We start from the raw sequence: 25070 nt of genomic DNA, 5'->3' as shown, positions 1-25070 counted from the left end.
ACATCTGCCAAAGCACCATCCATAGTCCTTAACATTTCTAGCAGGGCTACAGCTATTTTTCTTCCTCAGTTTCACTCTCCTTTATTCAGTCTTCTGAATAAATAGAATTCCTCAGTGAGGAATTCCCTGACCTCTCAATGGGAAACAGCACCCCAAAACTCCCTTTTCACTATCTTGTCTTATATTTCTTTGATATATGTATCTGCCATTATTTGAAAATACTTGACTCCTCTCTAGGTTGTAAATTCCATTGGTTCAAGGACTTTATCTCCTTTGATCCCTGCAATAGCCACAGCATCTCGAAAAGTCCTTGGCATATCTCAGACCTTTGGATGGGCAGTGTGGATCCACAAACCTGGGCCCAGGTGGCTTAGGTCTGATTTGGTATTCTAGTACAGAATGCACTTGCCCTCCGTTTGTGTGTTACTAGACAGTATTGTTTAAATATTGCAAGCAAATCTATTAACCAATAAGTAAATTTCAAAAAAATAAAAACTAAACATTTGTTTAATGAAAGAAAAAGATTAACTAATGGCTTAGCACATTTGTATTTTAAGTGACAATTTCTAAAATACACTGTGCACTAAACTATGGTTTAATAGTTGATTTAACTGTGTTATCAAATAGCAGAGGAGTAGTCAAAGACATATTTAATATACGGATTAAATTTTCCATTCAAGTAAAACTTTTATTCATCTAGAGAAAGTATATGTGGAGTTAGTTCAGAGAGGAGTTTATGCTTATGCCTGTAGCTCTATGTTAATTTTCTTCACACTAAAATATTTATGGAGCTTCTTAATTCACATGGTGTTCTGATAAGGATATGGCATCTTCGTCTTATTTTGTTCATCAGCCTCGTCATTAATGAATGGAGTGATTGCAACTTTTTATTTCTAGAATTTAAATCTTTTCACTACCTAAGATAGGTATTGCATTACTTTTGTAGAAGGATGACCATCTGCTGAATCCCTCTGTTATCTCAGTTTATTTACCTGCACAATTACATGGACACTTATGAGATAGAACCATTTTCCTCAATTCATTTATGTAAATTTTCTAATTCACGTGCCTGCGTATGCTTTATGATTAGCTATGTGAGATTTCCCACAAAATTAGTAGGAAGTATGATTTAGTTTATTTACAATCCTTCACTCAAGATTCAAAAATAGCACTTGGGGATCCTCCTAAGTTTAGGAAAAATGCCCTATTTTTCACTCTTTACTTTCTATTTATCCTGGCTTTTCTAGTTAGAATATATGCAATTCATTGCAATTCTTTACTTCCAGCAGCCCTTAGAATTTGTAGCCACTTTTTTCTTTTTCTTTTTCTTTCAAAGAACATCTACTGAAATAAGATATTTCTGCTACTTGAATCTGTCTAGCTGGTTGTAAAAAAGTACTCAAGACAATATAACTGTAAGGATTGTCCATTAGGAATTTTACCCAAAAATATTTTTCATTTAATAAAAGCTAGGGAAAAAATACTATATGGAAGAAACAACAGATAACTCTTAATCTTTTATTTCCATGAATGATTTCATTACCTATTTATCCATATAATATCTTTTGACTCTGAAATATTATAGTGTAGAATAAGAATTTTATAATAATAATGATATTTGTCATGTTTTCTTGCCAAATTAAAGCTTTCTTGTGAGATATAGTGTGTATGCATCTATACTCTGCACTAGTATTTGCCCTTTCTCTCAGTCCTCTGTTCAAATGAGTCAAGTCATGATTTCCACTAAAATCTCAAATAATGTAAATTGAATTAGTTAAAACAAAGCCACCCTGTAGGAATATTTCTAATATTGCAGCTGTAGCTGACAGAGAGCTTTCTGCTCATTTACCTATAATTCTAAGTCCAGAGTTTACATCAATAGCAGTTAAGTACACTTCATCTCAACATAAGCACCGCAACTTAAATGCTTTTGTTACTCAATCTAGCCAGATATTTTTTTATTAATTAAAAAAATTAACTAACAAAACATTTAGAAACCATTCCATTCTACATATGCAATCAGTAATTCTTAATATCATCACATAGTTGCATATTCATCATTTCTTAGTACATTTGCATCGATTTAGAAAAAGAAATAAAAAGACAATAGAAAAAGAAATAAAACGATAATAGAGAGAAAAAACAAAACAAAACAAAACAAAAAACTATACCTCACATGCAGCTTCATTCAATGTTTTAACATAATTACATTACAATTAGGTAGTATTGTGCTGTCCATTTCTGAGTTTTTGTATCCAGTCCTGTTGCACAGTCTGTATCCCTTCAGCTCCAATTACCCACTATCTTACCCTATTTCTATCTCCTGATGGTCTCTGTTACCAATGACATATTCCAAGTTTATTCTCTAATGTCGGTTCAGATCAGTGGGACCATACAGTATTTGTCCTTTAGTTTTTGGTTTAGCCAGATATTTAACAGTAAAATCAAATGTCAGATTATTTCTTTGTTTATCAATAAAGCGAAGACAAAATAAATGTGAGTTCATGGATACTCATTAACATTTCAGTCTCCTCCCAAATTATCAGCTTGGGGCCTGCTGTGTCATCATTCAGCTTTGTCCTGCAAAAATCACTGTGGATGTTGTCCACTTACAATTCACTTGGCTTTGGGATGACACCAGTGCTCTTCTCGGAAAAGTAACCTGATGCCAGTTTCACTGGCCTTGTTTTATTTTTGAACCCAAAATACTAAATTTCCACCTTCCTTTAATTTTGCCTTTGAAAATTGGGAATACTAAATAACAGCGGTGCAGACCAGGTTCAGCTCTTCACATTGAGAAAACTGACTCATGGTCCATCTGATGTGCTTGAACATCATGACAGTTTTCCTCCAAAACCACTAAAACAAACGTGAAAACTGAAAAATTGCCCACTATAGGGACCTTTGTCATTTTGTTCAAAAGGTAAGATAACTACAGATTTAATTTTTTTTTTAACAACTAGGCTGAGACAGGGAGGTAACTATTAAAGTCTAAAAGGTAGAATTGAAAATGGATTTGGAATTTTCTAAATGACTGTGGCCACAGTAGCAGGTATTTATGAATGTGAGGTTTGTAAAAGATATGTTGGTTCTCTTCCTCATATCCCCATAACACCATCATGATTATTCTCAATATATTCACTATTCGTGATGACTATCAATAATAGCATTAATGTTTAGCACCATGTGCTAGATAATATATTAGGCATTTTAATGATCTCTTTTTTAAATTAGAGTAGCTGTGGGTTAACAGAAAAATCATGCAGAAAATACAGAGTTCCCATATCTCCCTTCTCACACATAATTTTCCCTATTATTAACTTTTTATGTTAGTGTGGTACCTTTCATACAGTTGATGAAACAAAATTATCATATTTGTATTATTATCTGAAGTTCATAGTTCACTGTATTTGTGTAGTCCTATGTTTTTTTAAAAATTTAATTCTAGTAGCATATATACACTCTAAAATTTCTCCTTTTAATCACATTCAAATATGTAATTCAGCAATGTTAATTACATTCACAATGTTGTGTTACTGTCATCACTATCCATTACAAAACTTTTCCATCTCCCCCAAAAGAAACTCTACCAATTAAACACAGACTCCCCATTCCCTATTCCCTCCCCTTTCCACCATCCAGTCCCTGGTGGCCTGCATTCTGGTTTCTAATTCTTATGAAATTTCTTATTCTAATTATTTCACATTAGTGAGATCATGCAATATTTGTTCTTTTGTGTCTGGCTTATTTCACTCAACATGATGTCTTCACAGTTCATTCCTCTTGTTGCATGTATCAGAACCTTGTTCCTTTTTATGACCGAATAATATTTGCATTGTATGTCTGTACCACATTTTGTTGATCCATTCATCTGCTGATGGACGCTTAGGTTTCTTCCATCTTTTGGCATTTGTGAATAATGTTGCTATGCACATCAGTGTGAAAATATCTCTTTGAATCCCAGCTTTCAATTTATTTGAGTATTGACCTAGAAGTGGGATTTCTGAGTTAAATAGTAAATGTTAAGGAACCTCCAAACTCTTTTCCATAGCAACTGCACCATTTTACATTCCCACCAACAGTGAATGAGTGAGTGTTCCTATTTCTCCACGTTCTCTCCAACATTTGTAATTTTCTGTTTTTTTTAATACTGCCCATTCTAGTAAGTGTGAAATGACATCGATTGTGGTTTTGATTTGTATTTCCCTAACAGCTAGTGATGTTGAGCATCTTTTCATGTGCTTTTTAGCATTTGTATATCCTCTTAGTAAAATGTCTATTCAAGTCTTTTGTCCTTTTTTTTAAATGGGTTGTTTGTCTTTTTATTGTTGAATTGTAGGACTTCTTTATATATTCTGGATATTAAGCCCTTATTGGATATGTGGTTTCCAAATATTTCTCCCATAGAATAGGCTGTCTTTTTAATTTTTTGTCAAACTCCTTTGAATTGCAAAACTTTTAATTTTGAAGAGGTCCCGGTTCTATTTTTTCTTTTATTGCTTGTGCTTCAGGTGTGAAGTCTAAGAAATCATTGCCTACACCAAGATCATGAAGACACTTCCTTTCATTTTATTCTGGGAGTTTTATGGTCCTGGCTCTTAATTTTGGACTTTGATCCATTTTGAGTTTTGATTGTGATTACATTCATGTGTAAATCGAATTGACATCTTAATATTTAATCTTCCAATCCATGAATGCAGATTGTCCTTCCATTTATTTAGGTTTTCTTTGATTTCTTTTAGCAATGTTTTGTAGTTTTCAATGTATAAATTCTTTACGTCCTTGGCTAAATCTATTCTTAGATATTTGGTTCCTTCAGTATTTAGCTACTGTAAATGGAATTTTTTTTAATTTGCTGTTCAGATTGTTCATTACTAGTGTATGTACAAACTACTGATTTGGAGGTGTTGATTTTGTTGTACCCTGCAATTTTGCTGAATTTATTTATTAACTCTGAGTTTTCCTGTTGGTTTTTCAGGATTTTCTATATCTTAAATCTGCAAATAGGAAAGTTTTACTTCCTCTTTTCCAATTTGAATGCTTTTGTTTTTCCTTTTATTTCCTGATTTTTGTGGTTAGAACCTTTCCATACAATGTTGAATATCTGTGGTACAGTGGGCATACTTGCCTTTTTTCTGAACTTAGAAAACTTTCCATCTTTCAACATTGAGTATGATGTTAGTTGTATGTTTTTCACATGTGCTCTGTATCAGGTAGAGTATATTTCTTTTTCTCCTCGTTTTCTGAGTGTTTTTATCAAGAAAGGGTGCCAGATTTTGTCAAGTGCCTTTTCTGCATCGAGAATATCAATTTCTTTTTTTTCCTTTATTCTATTTATATGATATATTGCCTTAATGGATTTTCTTTTGTTGAACCAACTGTGCATACCCAGGATAAATCCTCTTGATCATGATGTGCAATTCTTTTAAGATGTTATTGGATTTGATTTACCACTATTTGGCTGAGAATTTAAAAATCTATATTCATAAGAGAAATTGGTCTGTAATTTTCTTTTCTTGTGGTATCTTTATCTGGTTTTGGTGTTAAGGTGATAGCCTCACAGTATGAGCTAGGAAGTGTTCCATCCTCTTCAATTGTTTGGAATAATTTAAGAAAGATTAGTGTTAATTTTTCTCAGAATGTTTGGTAAAATTCACTGGTGAAGCCATCTGGTTCTGGACTTTCTATGTTGGGAGGATTTTGGTTACCAATTCAATCTCTTACTAATTGTTGTTCTGTTGAGATCATCTATTTCTTCATCAGATTTTAATTATTTTTATCATCTCTCTTTTTTTATTTGTGTGCTGGCTAAAAACTTATTGATTTTATTGATCTTTTCAAAGAACCAACATTTGGCTTTATTGAGTCTCTCTATCGTTTCTTTGTTTTGTTTTGTTTTGTTTTGTTTTGGAATGGGCAGGCTCCAGGAATCAAACCAGATCTCTGGCATGGCAGGCAAGAGTTCTGCCACTGAGCCACCATCTATTGTTTTTCAATTCTCTATATCATTTATCTCTACTCTGATCTTTGTTATTCCCTCCTTTCTGTTCACTTTGGATTTAGTTTATGCTGCTTTTCTTAGAATCTTCAGTTGTAAATTTAGGTCTGTGGTTTGAAATCTTTCTTCTTTCTAAATGTAAGCACTTAGAGCTATAAATCTCACTCTTGGCAGTGCCTTTGCTGTAGCCCATATGTTTTGGTTTGTTGTGTTTTCAGTTTCATTTGCCCCCAGATATTTTCCAATTTCCCTTGTGATATGGTCTGCTGTAGAATGATTGATGCCTACCAGAGTATGGAATGTGTATTCTGCTGTTGGGTGAAACGTCCTTTCTGTATATATCTGCTAGGTCAAGTTGGCTTATATAATTGTTCAAGCCTTCTATATCCTTATTGATCTTCTGTCTGATTTTTAACCATTATTGCAAGTGGCATATTGAGGTCTCCTTCTACCAATGTAGAACTGTCTGTTTTACCCTTTAGCTCTATCTCTATTTGCTTCATATATTTTGGGGCTTTGCTGTTAGTTGCACATATATTTATAATTTTTATGTCTTCTTATTGAATTGTTCCCTTTACCAGTATAGCATGACCTTCGTTTTCCTTCATGACAATTTTTTTTCTTTACTTAAAGTATTTTGTCTGCTACTAGTATAGCTACCCTAGCTCTCTTTTGGTTATTACATGGTGTATTTTTTTCCATCTTTTCACTTTCAGCCTACTCATGTCTTTGAATTTAAGGCAAGTCTCTAGTATATAGCACATAGTGGGTCATACTTTTAAAAATCCATTCTGCCTGTCTCTGGCTATGGACTGAACAGTTTAATCCATTTATACTTAAAGTAATTAATGATAATAAGAACTTTCTTCTGTCATTTTGCTTTTTTGGTCTTTGCAAATCTTATACCTTTTTTTGACCCTCAGTTTTTCTGTTCATGTCTACTTTCATATTTATTTGATTATTTTATAGTATATCATTTTAAGTCCCTTCTCATTTCCTTCTGTGTATATTTTCCAGATGATATTCTTTGTCATTGTCATTGGCTTAAATTTAACATCCTAAATCTATAGCAATCACATTTGTCTTGATACCAACTTAAACTCAATAGCATGCACAAACTCTTCTGTCCTTCTATCCTTTTGTTGGACTTGTTACAAATTATGCCTTATGAGTCAGATGTCCCAAACCATAGATTTGTTAATTTTATACATTTGCATTTTAGGAACTATAAGAAGTAAAAAGTGGTGGTACATACCAGAACTTATAATACAATAATAATGGCATTTATAATTACCCATATGGTTACTTTTACTGGATATCTTTCATGCTTCCTTGATCCTCTGTCTAGTATCTTTTCCTTTCCCTTTAGCCTTGCTTGTAAGACAGATCTAATGGTGACAAAATTCCTCATTTTTTGTTTATCTGGGAAGGTCTTTATGTCTTCCCTATTTTGACAGTCTCACCAGGTTTAAAATTCTTGGTTGGCAAGTATTTTTATTCGGCACTTTAAATAGTTAATCCCACTGCTTTATTTCCTCCATGGTTTCTGGTGAGAAATCAGCACTTAATCTTATTGGTACTTTCTTGCGCATAATACATTGATTTCTCTTTTAGAACTCTTTTGCAACTTTTAGAACTCTCTGGTTTTCCCTGGCATTTGACAGTTTGACTACCATATATCTGGTTGTGGTTCTCTTCAAGCTTATCCTGTTTGGAATTGTTGGATTTCTTAAATGAGTTTATTCATGCTTTTAATTGATTTTCAGAGGTTTTTTTGTTATTATTTCTTTGAATGTTCCTTTTGCTGCCTTCTCTCTTTTTTCTCATTCTGGAATCCTCACAATGCATATATAGGTATGCCCGGTGGTGTCTCACAGGTCTCTTAGTCTCTATTCAGTTCTTTCATTTTCCTTTCTATTCCTGAGCCTGAATCATTTGAATTTGAATTCAGTGATCCTTTCTTCTGCCAGATCTGGTTTTTCATTGAAATCTCTAGGGAATTTTTAATTTCAATTGTTGTGTTCCTCAACTCCAATATTTTCTATCTGGTGCCTTTGAAAAAAAATCTATTTCTTTGGGGAGATTCTCAAATTGTTCATTCATTATTTTCCTGATATTCTTTAGTATTTTCTCTTTATCTTCTTATGCCTATTGAAGATAATTTTTTAAAAGTCATTGTCTGGTGTGTTTGAAGTGTGCGCTACTTCACTGATCATTTCTGAATTTTTAGCTTCTTTGGATGGGCTGTCATTTCTGATTTCTTGGTTTGTCTTTTAATCGCTTGTTGCACACTGTGTATTTTAATATTTTACTGTGCTAACTCTGGGGTTTAGTCCCTGAGTTGTCTTTTTCTTAAGTTCACATCCAAGTAGTGATATGACAGAAATTTTCTCATGTGCCAGAAGCTAGCAAAAACCAACCAACCAAAGCAAAAAATACGTTTCACAGTTTTTTGCAAATTGGCTCTGCTTTGGTTGCTGCCCTCCTTCAGAGTGCAGCCCTCCTGTTGAGAAGATCAGTCTGAAGTGAACGTGAAGCTCAGGGTCCTCTCTGTCTTTTCTGAGCCTGTGTCTTGTCCTGGGCTTGTGCTGTGTTCTAGTCTGCTAGCTGCTGGGATGCAATATACCAGGAACACAAAGGTTTTTAAAATGGGGAATTGAATAAATTTCTAATTTATAGTTCTAAGGCTGAGAAAATGTCGCAATTAAAACAAGTCTATAGAAATGTCCAATCTAAGGCATCCAGGGAAAGATACCTTGGTTCAAGAAGGCCGATGAAGTTCAGGGTTTCTTTCTCAAGTGGAATGGCACATGGCAAACAGTCAGAGTTTCTCTCTCATCTGGAAGGACACAGGGCAAACATGGCATCATCAGCTAGCTTCTTCTCCTGGCTTCCTGTTTCACGAAGCTCCCTGGGAGGCATTTCCCTTCTTCATCTCCAAAGGTCGCTGGCTGGTGGACTTTGGCTTCTCATGGCTGTGTCGTTCTGCTCTGCTCTCTCTGAATCTTCTATTCTCCAGAATGTTTCCTCTTTAATAGGACTCCAATAAATCAATCAAGACCCACCCAAATGGGTGGAGACATGTCATCACCTAATCCAGTTTAACAACCACTCTTGACTAAATCACATCATCCAGGGAGATGATCTGATTACAGTTTCAAACATCCAGTATTGAATAGGGATTATTCTACCTTTATGAAATGGAATTTTGATTAAAAATGGCTTTTCTAGGGGGCATACTTTCTTTCAAATCAGTACACACTCACTCACAGGCTTAGGTTTTCCCCCATTTATAGGATTCCAGATGTTCTCTCTACTTCCTATGAAATAGACTTTCCCAAGCTCCTGGATTCTCTATTGTGTTTCAAAGCCAATAATCCTTTGCTGATAATCCAGGCTGCTTTGGGTTCATTGTTTCTTATACTGCTTTAGCTGTCCACAAGCTGGTTCTGCCTACATGGCAAGTTCTGTGAGAGTGAGCCAGACATGAGTGTCCTGGTTAACACTTTCATACTGTCACCTGATAGGTGGCACTGACATATAGGCACCCTAGTATGCATAGAGGGGTTACTCTGTTTCCTCTGGAACAGGTCCAGGGACCCACAATGGGAGTGCAGGGTGGCTCCATACTGCATCAGGGGAGGGTTTGGGGTGGGCAGTGAGAGCACCATGGGCTTCTTCTACCATTTTTAAAGCTGTGTTTTCTTAATTCAACCCTTATCCATTTATTGCAACACTTTAACTGCTTTACAGAGTTTTGAGGAAGATGGCTTTGCCAGTTTTTACTAGTTGTTCAAAGATTCTGTTGGGGGATGGCACTCTCAAGAGTCCTCGCTATCTTGTTTGACCAGAAGTTTTATTCCACTCTTAAATGTACTCTTTCATTTAATTCTTATATCAAACCTAAAAAAAGATACTAATATTATACCTATTTTGTTGATGAGTGTGCTGGGTATTAGAAAAGTAAAAAAGCATTTCCCTGATTACTCAGCTAGTAAGTGCATGCACTGATATTTTTAACTATGATCAGTCTGACTTCAGAATCAATATAATATTTATATTATATTAAAGATGAAGAAGAATGGCCTGAAACTTTAAATCTAAAGGGACAGGTTTGAGTTTTCTTTGATCTGATAACATACTCATTTTTAGCTCAACTAAATTGAGTTTTTTTTGTACCTGTTTAAATGTTAATATTTGCAGAATCAAGAGAATTAGAAAGGATATGCATATGTTGATTCCGCAAGTGGAAAATCCTATTTGTTTCCACTAGAGATCTTGGCAAATATTTTTAGGAAAAGTAATCTGGTAATCTCCAAAGAAAGTAAAGGCAAAGTGTATCATTTGGCTTATGGACTGAAAGCTCCCACTGTTGTACTTGGAGTTCTGGCAGTACTTTAACTGTGTGCTTTAGTGGGTGTGCAAGGGTCTCTCATTCATTGCCACAGACACCATGTGGAGAGATTAGAAGTGTGCAGCTCATTGTATGTCCATCTCCAAAATCTAAATTGCCATTCTCAGAGATGCCAAATTGCCCCCTAGAAAGTGTGTATCAGTTTTCTCTTTCTAGCAGTGTTTGGGCAACATAAAAACAGCCACAAAAAGGAAATCTATGTAAATTAATCACAATTTTAATATTTTGTTTTGAAGTTATGATCAAATGGCTGTGGTTCTAGGGTAATAGTCTCTATTGAGAGTGCATCCACAGAAATCACTGTTCCAATCACAAAAGTGTACAGCAAAAGTACTCTGACATATATTTAGAGTATTAGTAGGCTGCATGCTAATTTAGGAGAAATGTAAAGCAGTTCATCTAAATAATTCTAATGCTTCTTTCATATAACCAAATAAAGATTTTTTACCTTGTAAAGTCAATTTCCCAGTATATACTTTGAAAGTTTTCAATGTTGATTAGTTCTTTGTATATCATAGTTCTAGTCAACAATCTCTGAACACATATAACATTTGTGCACTTTAAGAGTCTAGATTCCAGTCTCTGACAGAATTTCTTTTCCCCTTATACTGAAATTCTTTGTGATCTGCCACTAAACCTTTCAGCTCTATCACTTGTCCTCCCTTTAAGTCGGATTTATAGGTTTCAAGATTTCTGAAGTGTTATATACATTGCTTCTGTATTAGCATCAGCATTATTGGAGAAATTTTATTAAAACACATACACATGGTTCTACTCCTGAAATACAGAATTAGAATATTTGCATAAGAAGCATTTAAACAAGATCTCAGGTATTTTGATGTAAACTAGAGTCACCTGTGTGTGTTGGTGGTTTTGAGAGAGCAGAAACACTATCTCATGAACCTGAAATTTTGAATGTGAGTCCAAGATATTGTGGGAAGAGAGACAGAAGATATTCAAACCGATGTGGAAAACAGTGAGAAAATCTCAGCTTTTAGTCTTTTCTAATGCTCCCTTTCCTCAAATTTATAATGAAGACATATGAGGGATGTTTTGGATATGAAATGTGGTAGTGGATATAATCACATGGTATGGTGCATTACCCATAGTTAGTGCTCATTAGATGTTGTCTGGTGAAATTAATTAACTGAGTAATTCATTAATTCAACTAATTTTTCAGTGCCTCCAATGGCCAAGTCCTGAGCTAAACACTGGGAACAGAATGATGAACAAAACCAGACATGGCCTCCTCTCAGGGAACTGCAGAGCGGGGCAAGGGTAGGCATTAATAACAATGCAGCAATGCATATCCAATAACAACCAGGATAAAAACTAGAAAAGAGCGAGGGTTGGCTTTAATGGAGTCTATATAAGACAGAAATTTGACCTAATCAGACAAAAGGAGCAAGAAATGTTTTCAAGGGAAATCTGAAGAAAGAGCAGAAAGAAAGGGTTGGAGAATTGGAGTATTGTAAGGGAAGAGAACAACATTGTTTCAGTAACTCTGTGGTTATTATAAATGCCTACTATGCTCAGAGATTTTGCTCATATGTCTTTAGAGAGGGTGTTTCAATAACCCTTTTATATATGAGAAAACTGAGACTTACAGAAGCTAAATAATGTGGGCCAAGTAATACATGATTTAGCAAGTGATGAGTTTCCAATGAGAAATCCATTTGGTTCTGTTTGAAGCTTATGATCTTTCTTCATTGGACATGAATGTGCTTCAAAGAATAAGTGGTAATAATATGTTCTCAGGTTTTGTTAGCCGAAAGATATTAGAAATCAGGAGGGCATTAGGTCTATAAACTTGGGAGTAAGGAGAAAAAGGGAAAGAAAAGAGAAATACAAGGATACTTTATTGCATCACAATTTTGCCTTAGGTGAAAAACAACTGGTGTAATTCCTATTGTGGTAGTAATGGTAATGTGGATGCATCTAGAATTTCCCTTTGCTTTCAAAAGAGTAAGTCAAAATAAATTCTGTATCTCTGGGGAACTGTGGATGTTTGTGCCACTCTTAAGGGCTTAGAAAGATAAATATTGATGTAATCAAATCTGTAGGTAGATTAGTGTAGAAGACAAATGTATCTTGGAGAATGAAGGTGGATTATTATAAGCTTAATCAGGTGATAAATCCAATTATAGATGCTTTCCCTAATCAGGTCTTCTTAAAAGAGAAAATAATTATAGTCCTTTGAATCTGTAATGTTGCCATTAAACTGGATAAATATTTATTTCTCCTCTTTTGTCCAGTAAACAAAGAATAGCAGAAGCAGTTTGTTCTTACCTGGACAGGAAGACAGTACACATTTACTGTCTGCCTCAGCCAATTTCTGGTCAGTTGTCCAGCTTTGTACCAGAATTTTGTGTGAAAAAAATTTGGCCATATCACTGTCCCATAGAATGTCATTTGGTTCACCAATTTATCACATACTGATGGTAAGAGGAGAAAAGGAGCCACCAGAAACCCTGGAAGCCTTGGCTAGACCTCTTTGCAAAGGTATGAAGTTAAAAATCTTAACAATATAGGGCTCTGCAATCTTGAAATACCTGGGGGAATATTGACAGTTCTGCTTCAAAGTGAAAAAACAAGTATTTATTCAGTGAGCCTCCTACCACTAAAAATGGTACATTCTTTGAAGTATTTTTTTAGGTATGTGTATGTGTGTGCACATGTTTTAGAAGTAACATGTTCCACATCTCTGCATGTAGAAGCCTTTAGGCTTCCAGAGTAAGAGCTCTCTAACTAGTCCAGACAAGAGGCTGTGCTACTCTACCTTTATGAGCTAGCAGATCCAGTGATGATGCACGTATCTGTGACAGACTGAGAAGCTCAATAGAAGCTAAGTGAAGTTCCAAGAGGAGAATTCCTAACAAGGGTTCTGAACTTTGGAAGCAAAACGATTCCATCTGGGCAAGTAACTATGCTCATTTTGAGGAAGAGTCCGTAGGAACAAGGGATGAGATAACCTGAGTTGCCACTCATAAACTGATGTGAATATATCAGCCAATCATTAATTTGGGATGGTCAGCAGCACTACATCATTAAATGGGATCTGAAACCAGCAGATCCTGAAGACATAAGAAAGTTGCCTGAGTGGATAACTGAAGCTCACAGCATGCACATTCCCGTTGTTTAAGTCAGTCCATTGCTTGGTGTTGATGGTTGCCATAGCAACCTGGCAAACAAAGATACCTGTCAAGTATGGTTCTACAAAGTGATTTTTATATAGAAAAATGGGCACTTAAAGCAATCTCATTTTACTGAGGTGGTGGAAAAAGGATGGGAAAATAAAAGGACACATGATACCCCAGAATTTTATGTTTATGAAGTTAATGCACATTGAAAAATATCTGTTTGTAAAAGAAGCTGTTTAAATGTCCTGAACTCAACTTTTTTTGTGTATTTGATCACAGAACCCTTTTAACATAGAGCACATATATAAACATTTTGAGGAAAATCAAATCAAAGAGCAGTTTGAAGAACACTCACCTAGGCCAATGGCTTATTTCAAATTGTTTTGAGAACTGCCTACAAGTTACCTAAATGACCTACTAGTTATGTAAATGAGAGGTATAGGAAACCAGGTACTTAACCAGAAAGGGAGACATGACATAAGCTCTCTGCTGATACAGTCAAAAGTATTTGGCGTTATAATATCCTGTCTTGCAGGCTATTTTCTCTCTATTTTTACCTCCTTCTGCCAGAATCTTAGCCTATTTTATTGCAGTCAGTTGTCAATACATCAAAAGAATAAAGAATTTTCAGTATTCTTGTCTACATGAAATGATAGATTTTGTGAAGTTTATGTTTAGAATCATATTTCTCTACCTGTTTCTATAATCTCTGAGCTGGGGTCCTGGAAAGTAGGGAAAATACTAGGAATCAATGGGGAATTCATGTACAGTAGGGTAATACAGCAACTACATTTCTTTCCATGTACTCAGTGAGCACCTTCTGCTCAGGATGCTGGAGAGTGCACCTGGGGGCCTCAGGGCAGGATGCCAAATGATTAGACAGCTGCGCGAGATCAGGAGAATCTACAATGCAAGTGATGCCAGCAAGCTATTTCTTGGGCAAAATACATAGCTAGGATTTTGCAGAGTACATTGGCAGAAATTAATTGTTGATAAAGAGGATGGTTGCATTTTTTAGACCAAGGCCTTGATGTTTTTTGGAATTTGTGTTAAATTTTTAATAAAATGACCTTCTAGTTTAGATGTTGTGAGTCTAAGTGATGAATCAGAAGCAATGGGTAACTCAGATTCATTCATTCATTCCACAGATATTTCTTAAGCATTAATTATGTTGTTGACATGATGCTGGATATTGGATTGATCTCTGCCCTCAAGGAGCCTATAAGTTACAACAGACAAAAAAGAATAACTTAGAGAACCCAGAGACATTTCCTTTAGCCACACATGGCTATAATTTTCATTAATTTCTTAGTGTAATCCAACTAGAAATTAAAACTAGATTTACACTATATATTAACTATTGATTATTGTGCATGTTTTTCAGATTTAGATTTAACAGGCAAATTAAGTCTTCACATGTCATGAAGTAGTTAGGACTATAGAGGTTAGCAGTGTAGACTTTGTAGCCAGAATGCCAGGATCCAAATTTTAGAACTACTAATTAATAGCTGCGTGACCTTGGACGAGTTACTTAACCTCTCAGTTCCGATTATGTCATCAGTCATATGGGGATTGTATTAGCATGTACCTGAAAAGGCTGATCTGATGCTTAAATGAGCTAAATGCCAGACTGGTGTCTGGTACATAGAAAATATTCAATAAATTTTGCTATCTTTATAGTTCAAACTTATATTAGCTTTTGGGTAGATCCAGTTACCTTAAATGAATCTTTGACATTTTAAGAACTTTGTTTAAATAACTTTCTATGTTCTGTAATAGATAGGTATCTGAGCAGAACAGACCCAAGCTAAAGTTTAGAGTAAGACTCTTTTTGAACTAAATAAACCAACAAAATAGCCCTCCTTGCCAAATGCTGTCTTATTTATAGTTATTGCTATACAAAGTCAAACAGCCATATATCCTGCAATACCATGATTGCTTGAGGGTAAAAGTCCCATAACAAGATCCAGGCTCTTTCTTCTGGCTGGGTCTCTAAATGGTTGGATGACTTTCACCTGTCCGGGTCTCCAGTCCACATCTGTAAAATGAAGGGATATTACAAGATATTTCTGTAGTCTCCTCAGGCCCTCTTAGTCCATAATATATGGTGTCACGAGGGCAGTTATAATATTCTGGTTCTTCTGCTGGGTACACTTGAAGTCAGTGACATGCTTTGCCAATAAAATGTGAGTGGAAGTGATGTGTGTCTTTTCCAGACAGAAGCTTTTACAAACCAGCACAAACTGCCTTTCGCTTGTCTTGGGGATCATAGAAGCTGCCATGGTGCTTTGTCAGTCTGAGTTTCTCAGTGACTGCAATAAGCAGAGGCTCCAGCTGGCCCCTACTGGCCACATAGCAAATAAATCTTTGTTGTTTTAAACCACTGATATTCAGGGCGGTTTGTTCCAGTAGCAGAGTCTGATATGTGATACAACCCATGTGGTATGTGCTGCGTGTAGGGTATGTAAGTAGAGCTCAGCGCAGATGCAATGTCTATACCATCAGGAGCATAACACACGGTGTATAGTAAGGGCTTAAAATGTGTCTCATTTTATGGTTATTAGGATTTTGTAATATGGCATGAAGAATTGATAACAACTATCCGGTGGCTCAAATTTGCGTGTAAAGTGAATTGTTGGGTAAAAAATTTGGCCTAACTTTTGGCTGTATTCAACCACATCGAGACTGAACAGTCAGTTGGTATGTGGCCCCGTGTCTATGTAGTGCAAAATGTGCAAGAACTGGAATATCTTCTCTTGATCTGCCTAAATGTTCCACTATTAGTTCAGTGCAGTTGAAAAAACAACAGTGATTTAGCGTATGTGATGTGCCAGGTACTACGATGGGTGACCATTACAATAGCCTTTTGGTATTAAGGAGGCCATTCTCAGGAGACCTATGCGAAGGTGCCATTTGGGAGACTCAGAAGAATAATATATGGAATGGCTGGTATTTCTCCACACCAAAGCTCTAGTCGTCTTTGGGTCGGGCCACGCTTTGGAAGCTCAGGTTGGGGACTGGAGAGGGAGCAGGTGTGAGACCCGTGGACCTTGGCAGTGACAGAGAAGTGCAGGGGCAAGCGACTGACTGAGGCTAGGAAAGAAGTGGGAAAGACAAACTTCAACAATTTCCACATTTTAGGCCTTGTCCAGGGGAGAAGAAAAAATCTGTAGAATGTATGTTTCATAAACCTGTTGTTTTAATCACCTTTGATACTTCAGTTTTAGGTAAGTGACTTGCAGATGTCAGAAAACAATCATACTTTTTTTTTCTGCCAGGTTTTATCCTGTTTGGAAGTCAGAACAGCCCATTTCTACAAGCTGATAAGTCCTAAAAAAAGAGAAAAGTTTAAATTGCAGTTGATTGCACTGACCTAAGAATTTCCTAATATCTTATTCTTGCATGAAAATGTAACTAGCAAGATGACTCCTGCTGACTTATAATATGCTTATTAAAAAAAAAGCCCACTTCTCAGACAGGAAGCCTTGATGTGGATATGTGAACATTATGAAAATGAATTCATAAGCGAAGTTTTATCTGTCAGAGTTTTTAATTTAAATGTTCTGATGGGTGATGAGACACAGCATGAAGGCCCCCCAAATGTCTTGTAGAATAAAAAAAATCTCAGGGAAGGCAGCTAGAGGAATTTCTGCATTTAATTCATAATCAGGTACTGTTTGAATTTAAAGTCTTTAAAGTCTTTGATCAAAAGGTTTTTGACTTTTCAAATTTGGACTTTACCATTAAAAAAAAATCAAGGCTTTTACTTACAGACGTTTTTGTTATTTATTTTAATTGATGAAGAGCTTCTGTATTTTCCCACAGATCACCTGTGGGACGCTGGAGAGGGCAATTCAATAATAAGATAAGCACTTTTTCATTAACTTTTGGGTTGAGCTTCACTACACATTTCTCTTTCTAAATCAATGCAGGTAGCTAGGGGCCATTCTAATGTGAGGACATTTTAAAATGTTTTTTAAGACGAATGTCATACTTTTAATGTAGTACAATGCTCTGGTGCAGGACTCTCTACTTGACGGCAGTTTTCCACTGTAGCTCCTGTGCAGGGTCATTACACAGGCTTATCGCCAACGCCAGAGTAGCCTGTAGCTGCAGGCTCACAGCCGGATGATCGCTAATGCTGGCCCTCTCTGCTTCAGTCCAGGGCTTGGGGAAGCTCTGTGCTACTGCCTCTGTAATTCCTGCAGCCCAGCTGCACTGCCCTCATGGCACCGACAACCTTCTTAAGAGAAATAAATCATTTGTTGGTAGTGGCGAGGATCATCATGATGTAGGCTATTTGTAAATTAGGCCGTGTCAATATGCAGCACAGACTAACAAATCAGGTTTGGAGATGATGTCTTTCAGCTTTTTTTGCACTTTGAATAACTCTCTAGCATTCTGAGTTCAGCCTTTTCCTTAACTTTAAGCCACTGACCAACTTCTCAAGGAATCTTTCTTCCTTATTTTTAGTCTTTTGTAAGGATCTTCCATAACCTCTTCCTCTTTCCATTTTTGTTTGCCTCTCTTCTTTTAGGTGGCTTCAAAGCTATTACACACATGTTATAAGATGTGATTCCATGAGATTTTTGTGCAACCATTGGTCTGTGCAGAGCTGGGCACTGAATGAAAGAATCAATTAAGTATAATTTAGTCAGGGATATTAGATTTACTTGTGTGAAACTTTTAACTAAAAAGGCAGTATGAAAACTGTTAAGGAGCTGAGACTTTATCATCCCTGTATGTTTATAAGTTGGCATGTTACAGTTTCATGGATGCAGATAGAAGACATGAAACTCTTGGCTCGGAGAATAGGGACTTTCTTACTCACAGAAAGCAAGGATGATCATCAGCATATTTGTATCAATTTCCCTTGCCCCTAACACTATGGGGGTGATAGAGACAGGTTGGATGAATGACTGTGAACTCACTGGATTTCATTAAAGGAGAGGAATCCTATGCTTAGGGGACCTGATTTTCCTCTTTTTTTAAAATAATAGGCAATAAGCATGCCTGTCATTTCTCCAGAGGAAGACATTATATTTGTTACACTGGAAGTAAGCGTGCTTGCCCATTCTTCTGGAAGGATCTATCTCTCTCTTCCAGGGCTGTTTGCTATACAAACATCCTTGAAAAGATAATCCAGAATAAAAGGCAGTTATTGTCTGCACATAATAAATGCAGAAATGCAAGAGACCCGTGGACAGTTGCTCCCAATAGTATCTCTCAAAATGAATCACATGAGCCGTAAATGCTAGAGGCATTTTGGTAAAGGGGCAAGAACTTGATCTTCAATAACTAAACTCACACTACATTAGCTAGTTCAGGAAACCAGGCCAAGTCTCAGCAGTTTCCCAAACAGGTTGCAAGCAAGCCACCCACCAGGTAATGTGACAGGAGCTATAGCGGAATGTTTATTTCAAAGTTAGGTGCCAAAGCATGAAGTAAAAGTTTCAGAGGAGGTATAAAATTTTAACTTTAAAGCAAGATTAAGGGTTTTGTTTTTTCTTCATGGGACTTATTATATACATATTTTTTCAGATTTTTTTTATTGTGAAATATAACATCTATACAAAAAAGCAATAAATTTCCAAGTATATTTTAACAAGTAGTTATAGAACATATTTTAAAGTTTAGTATGGGTTACAGTTCCATGATTTTTTGTTTTTCCTTCTAGCTGTGCCAAAACACTGGAGACCAACAGAAATATCAATATAATGATTCAACAGTCATAGTCATTTGTTAAATCCTATCTTCTCTGTTATGCTCCACCTTTCTTTAAATAACATATATACATAAAGGCAGTAAATTTCAAGGTACATCGCAACAATTAGTTGCACAATAGATTTCAGAGTTTGGTATGGGTTACAATTCCACAATTTTAAGTTTTTATTTCTAGCTGCTCCAAGGTACTGGAGGCTAAAAGAAATATCAGTATAATGATTCAGCACCATAGTCATAAGATTAAGTTTTGAATACTGTTCAAAACTAAATAATTTAATTGCTCTACTGAGACTCAATCATGGAACTTGACGACCATGAATTTTTTATTACCTGAGAGGTAACAGAAAAAGTCAAAGGGCCGGCCTTAATTTTCATCTGGGTACCAGGAAAGATGTAGCCCATGGAGTGGACTTTAAGAGATAGTGTGGTAGTTAGAGTCAGTTGTCAACTTGGTCAGGTGAAGGTGCCTAGATCTATTGCTGTGGACATGAGCCAATGGTGTGTGAACCTCATCTGTTGCTGATTACATCTGCAGTAGGCTAGGAGGCATGCCTGCTGTAATGAATGATGTTTGATTTAATTGGTTGGTGCTTAAATGAGAGAGCTCAACGTAGCACAGCCCAAGCAGCTCAGCATACCTCATCTCAGCACTCACAGCTCAGCCCAGGCCCTTGGCGATGCAGAAAGAAACTACCCGGGGGAAAGTTGTTGGAACCCAGAGCCTGGAGAGGAGGCCAGCAGAGATCACCCTGTGTCTTCCCACGTAAGAAAGAACCTCAGTTGAAAGTTAGCTGCCTTTCCTCTGAAGAACTAATGAAATAAATCCCCTTTCATTAAAAGCTAATCTGTCTCAGGTGTGTTGCATTCCAGCAGCTAGCAAACTATTGCAGATAGTAAGATACAAAAATAAATAAGAAAATAAATTTTCTTTGTGATTATACTTTGCAAGTCATTATTGTTGAAAGTAACGATCACCAAAATTAATATGGAGGACTGAAAGTTACAATCTATGAAAAGGAATTGGGAAGCTGTTTGGGAGTTTGGTGGATAACACACGTGGGATAGGAATGTCATGTGTAGGGCCAAGCTCATCTATAATGATTTAAAAGCAGGGATTCTCTAGTACCCTATTATGCTCCAAACCTGTCAATGGGTAAGGCTTAATTTTATCAAGATAAATAATTAATAAACTGGTATTTTGTTTGACCTAATTAATTAAGTTCAGGGTTCAAAATATGCTAGACGGAACTCAAGAAAGTTATGCTAATGAAACTGAAAAATAAAAAAGTTTACTCCAGGCACAAAAGTTAAACTTAAAGCAAAAAAAACTGTCCCTTTCCCTATGCATGACACACACTGAAGACTTCTAACAGCTATAGGGTATGGAGCAGTTCTTTAAAATAATTTATCTAACAAATTAGAAAAAGTATTCCCATGATGTATTTTCTTCTGTATTTCTAATCTTTCTAAAATGCACATGTATTACTTTAAAAATAGACATTTTAAAAAATAAAGGTTTTGCCTCTGGCATGAGGAATGAGACGGTCTGTGGGAAAGTGGGAATATTGACCAAAAAGATAGCTATTAGCTATTGAAACAGGGACTAGTTCAAAAGAGGCAAATACTTTCTTGCAGAGTCAGCATTTTATTTTTTCCTGAAATACTTTATCTGGCTTATAGAGAAAAATTCCCTGGTACAGATCCCTTTCTCCTGCATGTCTTGACGGGCAGTGAAGAAACTTTAGCCCCCGGGAACGAAGGAGAGGGTCGACAAGAAGAGCCCCAAGCAGGGGACATCAGAAAACTAGGCTAAGTCACAGCGGTTTGCCCAAACAGGTTGCAGGCAAGCTCCCCACCAGGTGACCCAGCAGCGTCTTCAGAGTAGAACATCATCACCGTGCCCGGAACATAGAGGCTTTTTCAGTTGGAGTCCAAATGCACAGCAGCTGTCACTAAGTCACTTATAATTAATTCTGCCTTTAAATTAGCAGCTGTCTCAGGACATCTTGCTGGTGGGTGGGTGGGGGACAAAGCAACAGAGTGTAATGAATGTGAGCTTGTCTGTTTTAGGCAGTCCGGCTACCCAGGGTGACCCTCTCCTGAGGGCTGTTCATGTTTATAGCAGTGGGGATGACCTGTTTTTGACATCTTTAATATTTTGTTGGCACAGAATGGAAAATAAAGCAATTTTAGTTCAGGATTTAAACCATCCCATTCTTCTAATTTCTCTTTCCTTATATATTTGAAGGAAATATGATCTGATTTATAAAAATCATTGTCTAACTACTCTATCAATTCCTGAGGTTTCTTTTTCTTTTTCTTTTACTCCTCCCACATTACCATAGGGCAGAAATAACAGAATATTACTTGATTCAAGTTCTTCACTTGGGCAGTGTAAGAATCCCAGTGGTGCCACGAGAGCCAGCCGCATTTGCAAGTCTTCAGAAGAGACAGGTGATGGCTTGTGTTCCCCATTGCCTCCTACTTCTGACAGTTCCCTCTCCCTTGATGTAAATAATTTCCAATATTGTATGTTCACATATAATGTGATGAATTAATATTTGATGACAAGTTTCATACATGGATGAACCCCATTTTATTCTTTCTCTAGAACATTATTATAGTCATGTCGCATTTATCCAGCGATGATAAATAATAAACTGTTTGTGGATTTCCTGGGTGATAATAATGATAGGAACTAGTGTACATTGAGCATTTATTATGTGCTAGCACTTTGCTCAACACATAAAAATTGTGGTCAGCAGTCTCTGAGATGGCCACCTCCTGGTATTTATGCCTGATGTAATCCCCTCCCTTTGAATATAGGCAAGATTAAGCGAGCAGGAGAGATAAATGTTTGTTGTTTTCGGTCACTAAATTTTGGTGTAATTTGTTACACCAAATAACTTATACAACTTTCTTTCGTCCTTTAACAAATCAGCGAGGTAGGTATTATTATTACTATTATATTACTGAAGAGAGACTTAGAGGGGTTAAATATCTTGTCCAAAGTAATACAGCTCAGGTGAAATAGCAACTTAAATCCAGAACTGCATGACTCCCAAGTTAATTCTTAAAACTGTAAACTATTCAGTCTAAGATGATAGAAATTTAAGGCTTTAACACATAAATAAAATTTAGGCACTTTTAGGGGAAATCTTTGAAAGGCGTACTTCCTTTCTCTATTAACCAGAATGTTGCCACTAAAATCCTGTCTGTCCTTCAGAAATTCAGGTAAATGTTCTGAATCATGATTCCCTTTGTAGCTAGGAAGGGATTACATGCACATCTGGGGTTCCATGACATAGCCCTAACTTCCAGACCCTTTGGCTTCCTTTCTGCTGCCTCCAATTCTGCAATCCCAGTGCTACCCTCTCTGTGGCTGGCATCCCTCAAAGAAACAGCCTTCTTCTTTCCTCAGCGCTATCTCCCTAGTCTCTTAGGAATCAGCCTCTTTTTGCTATTTAACCATCCCTAGCCTCAGGAATTCTGGAGAAAACACTTTCTCCCTCTTGCTGAATTATAAATGTATCTAAACTCACCTTTTGTTATGATTCTAGATTAATATCTCCCTATATTGAGATGCTTTAGGCTATATTTCCCCCCACCACAAGGGTTCAGACTGTTGCTTTTATAATAGATTACTTCTTTCATATGTTTTATTTTATTCCCCTTCATCTTGGGAACATTTCAAGCTGAATGAATCACAAGACTTGTCTGCAAAGTAAAAATAAACAAATTCTGAGTAAGGGCTGAGGGCTACTTTTTAGTGCTTGGTCTCTGTGGTCATTGCATTCCAGCTTTGTTTTGAATGACTGAAATTGCCAAAAGTTCATTTCTTCCCAAGTGGAGTATTACTTTATTTTCATTTCATTTCTTATTATTTTCAAAAATGAGCACATGCTTTCTAATTTCATTACAAATTAACTCCAACAGCCTTCTGACTATCCTTCTTGCTAACAGACCCTTTTTCTCCAGTCCAGCCCCTCCAGGGTTACCTGACAAGCATTTCCAAAATACCACTTAATGCTGTTGTGATGATGGCTTCTAGCATATCTTCATTAAACAATCAGGGAACTTTTGCTAGGATTAAATATTGATTGTTTAAACAAACTAAAATTGAATGTTCAGAATGAAAAATTGGCTAGTTAGAGCTGGGCTTTGTCTATTAAAAATTACCAAGGGTTTTATAGGTGTATGATGACTATACCACCAATTCTAATTTTCACCAAATTATATTCAACTGTGAAAATGGGCAGGAAAAAATATGTGATTTCTATCTGAACAGCAACGTGTAATATAATGAAAGTCATCCAAATGTGATAAAAATAAATTGATATTTGATTAAGGTATAAATAGCAGTAATAGAAGTAAGATTGGTGGCAGTGGTAATAGTTAGCTTGATAGAAAATCTACAGTGGGACAAGGATTGTGACAACCTCCTTTTATACATTGTCTCTTAATTCTCTCTAAAACCTGTGATGTAGGTATTAATACCACCCTAAAATCTACAGCCTTATTTTGCTTTCACACATTAATACTGTTTTTTTATTCTTTCAAATTATTAGTAACTATCAGTCCTGTTTTTATCAGTCAGTAAAAGTTCCCTGTTTCTTGGTCTCCACTTATAGGCCTGTGCAATACAGCAGTTTAGGAAAATGAAATATCTTCTATCATGAAGTATTACACTTCTCTAAATCAAGATTTATTATAGCTCTTTGAAACTTCCACCTGGGGGAATTTTCTGTCACACAAGTCAAAGAACTTCTATTTGTTCTGCCTAGTTTAGCTTTCCTTTCTACTTTACTGGATAAAATAAAAGGATTGTGACAAAAGGAGACATTAATATCTACAGATCCATCTCCACAGAAGTGAAAGTACGTAGCATTTATGATTCCTTTCTTTGGCAAGGGGCACCTTTTGAAGGAGATAGAAATTATAAATAATACTAATAGCTATGGTGATAGTGATAGTTTGTCCATTTGTCTTGGGACTTCTTTTTTTTATGTGTTTTTAATTTGCAAGTGATTCAAGATAAAATAAACTTTGTAGTGTCTCTATTATAGCTACGATACAGGTATGGCTTAGGAAGAAAAAAATTGTAAGTAATTTTCTCACATATAAAATGTACCACAGAGTTCCAGAGAAGATTGAAGCTCTGGGAGTAGTTCTTTCACCAAAACTGCTGTCGACCATGCAGGAACTGTCTGAGACAGCTCTTCTAGGAATCTAGAGGCCATAAGAACACTGTATAGCATCCAGGGAAGCGTGAGAGAAAGGGGATGATAAACTATGGTGGAAAACGGTAACTTGCTCTCTCTATGGCTGCTGACACACATCCCCCATTCTTGCAGTGGACCACTCTGGAGGGCAGTTCCTGAAGATTCCTGAAGACAGAAAGAGATATAAAAATCCTCTTCTCCAAGAACAAGACTGGGCACTGACAGTCATTGATTATGGCTTTTGATTAGCAAAGACAGAATATTGGGTCCTGGCTCTGAGCTATGGTTTCAACCCAGCCCAGACGAAAACAGCAGCAGCAATTGTCTCAACCCTGATGCCAACAGGGGTGGATGAGGTGGAGATTTAAAGACAGACAGTGCTTCCCTCAGGGTTGTTGGGGAACAAGTTAGCTGAAGTGCTGCATTTGCTGGGAAGGCCAGGAAAGCACAGCTTTGTGAAGCCGTCAAAGAGGGTTTTGGTGTCCTTTCTGATCCCCACCCCCCAGGACACATTGGAACCAGTCTGTGCTCCTTTTGTGGGTCTCTGGCCCTGTTTTGGCTAGGAAATACTG

General features: G+C 36.5%; 1 long non-coding RNA gene across 2 annotated transcripts in view; it reads left to right on the top strand.

Annotated features, from left to right (window-relative positions):
- LOC143651884 (uncharacterized) overlaps nt 1–25070 on the top strand; it is a 115443-nt gene that overhangs the window by 8934 nt on the left and 81439 nt on the right. Inside the window, exon 1 of one of the 2 annotated variants that reach the window (XR_013160309.1) lies at nt 12319–12377. The exons of the other annotated variant lie outside the window; for it this stretch is intronic. This is a non-coding gene — a long non-coding RNA (uncharacterized LOC143651884). Of the gene's footprint in view, nt 1–12318; nt 12378–25070 lie in introns of those variants that run through there. 2 annotated transcript variants of the gene reach the window in all.

Source organism: Tamandua tetradactyla, chromosome 1 (genome assembly GCF_023851605.1).
Source record: "Tamandua tetradactyla isolate mTamTet1 chromosome 1, mTamTet1.pri, whole genome shotgun sequence".
Classification (NCBI taxonomy): Eukaryota; Metazoa; Chordata; class Mammalia; order Pilosa; family Myrmecophagidae; genus Tamandua; species Tamandua tetradactyla.
This window is presented reverse-complemented; position numbering and strand designations above follow the sequence as displayed.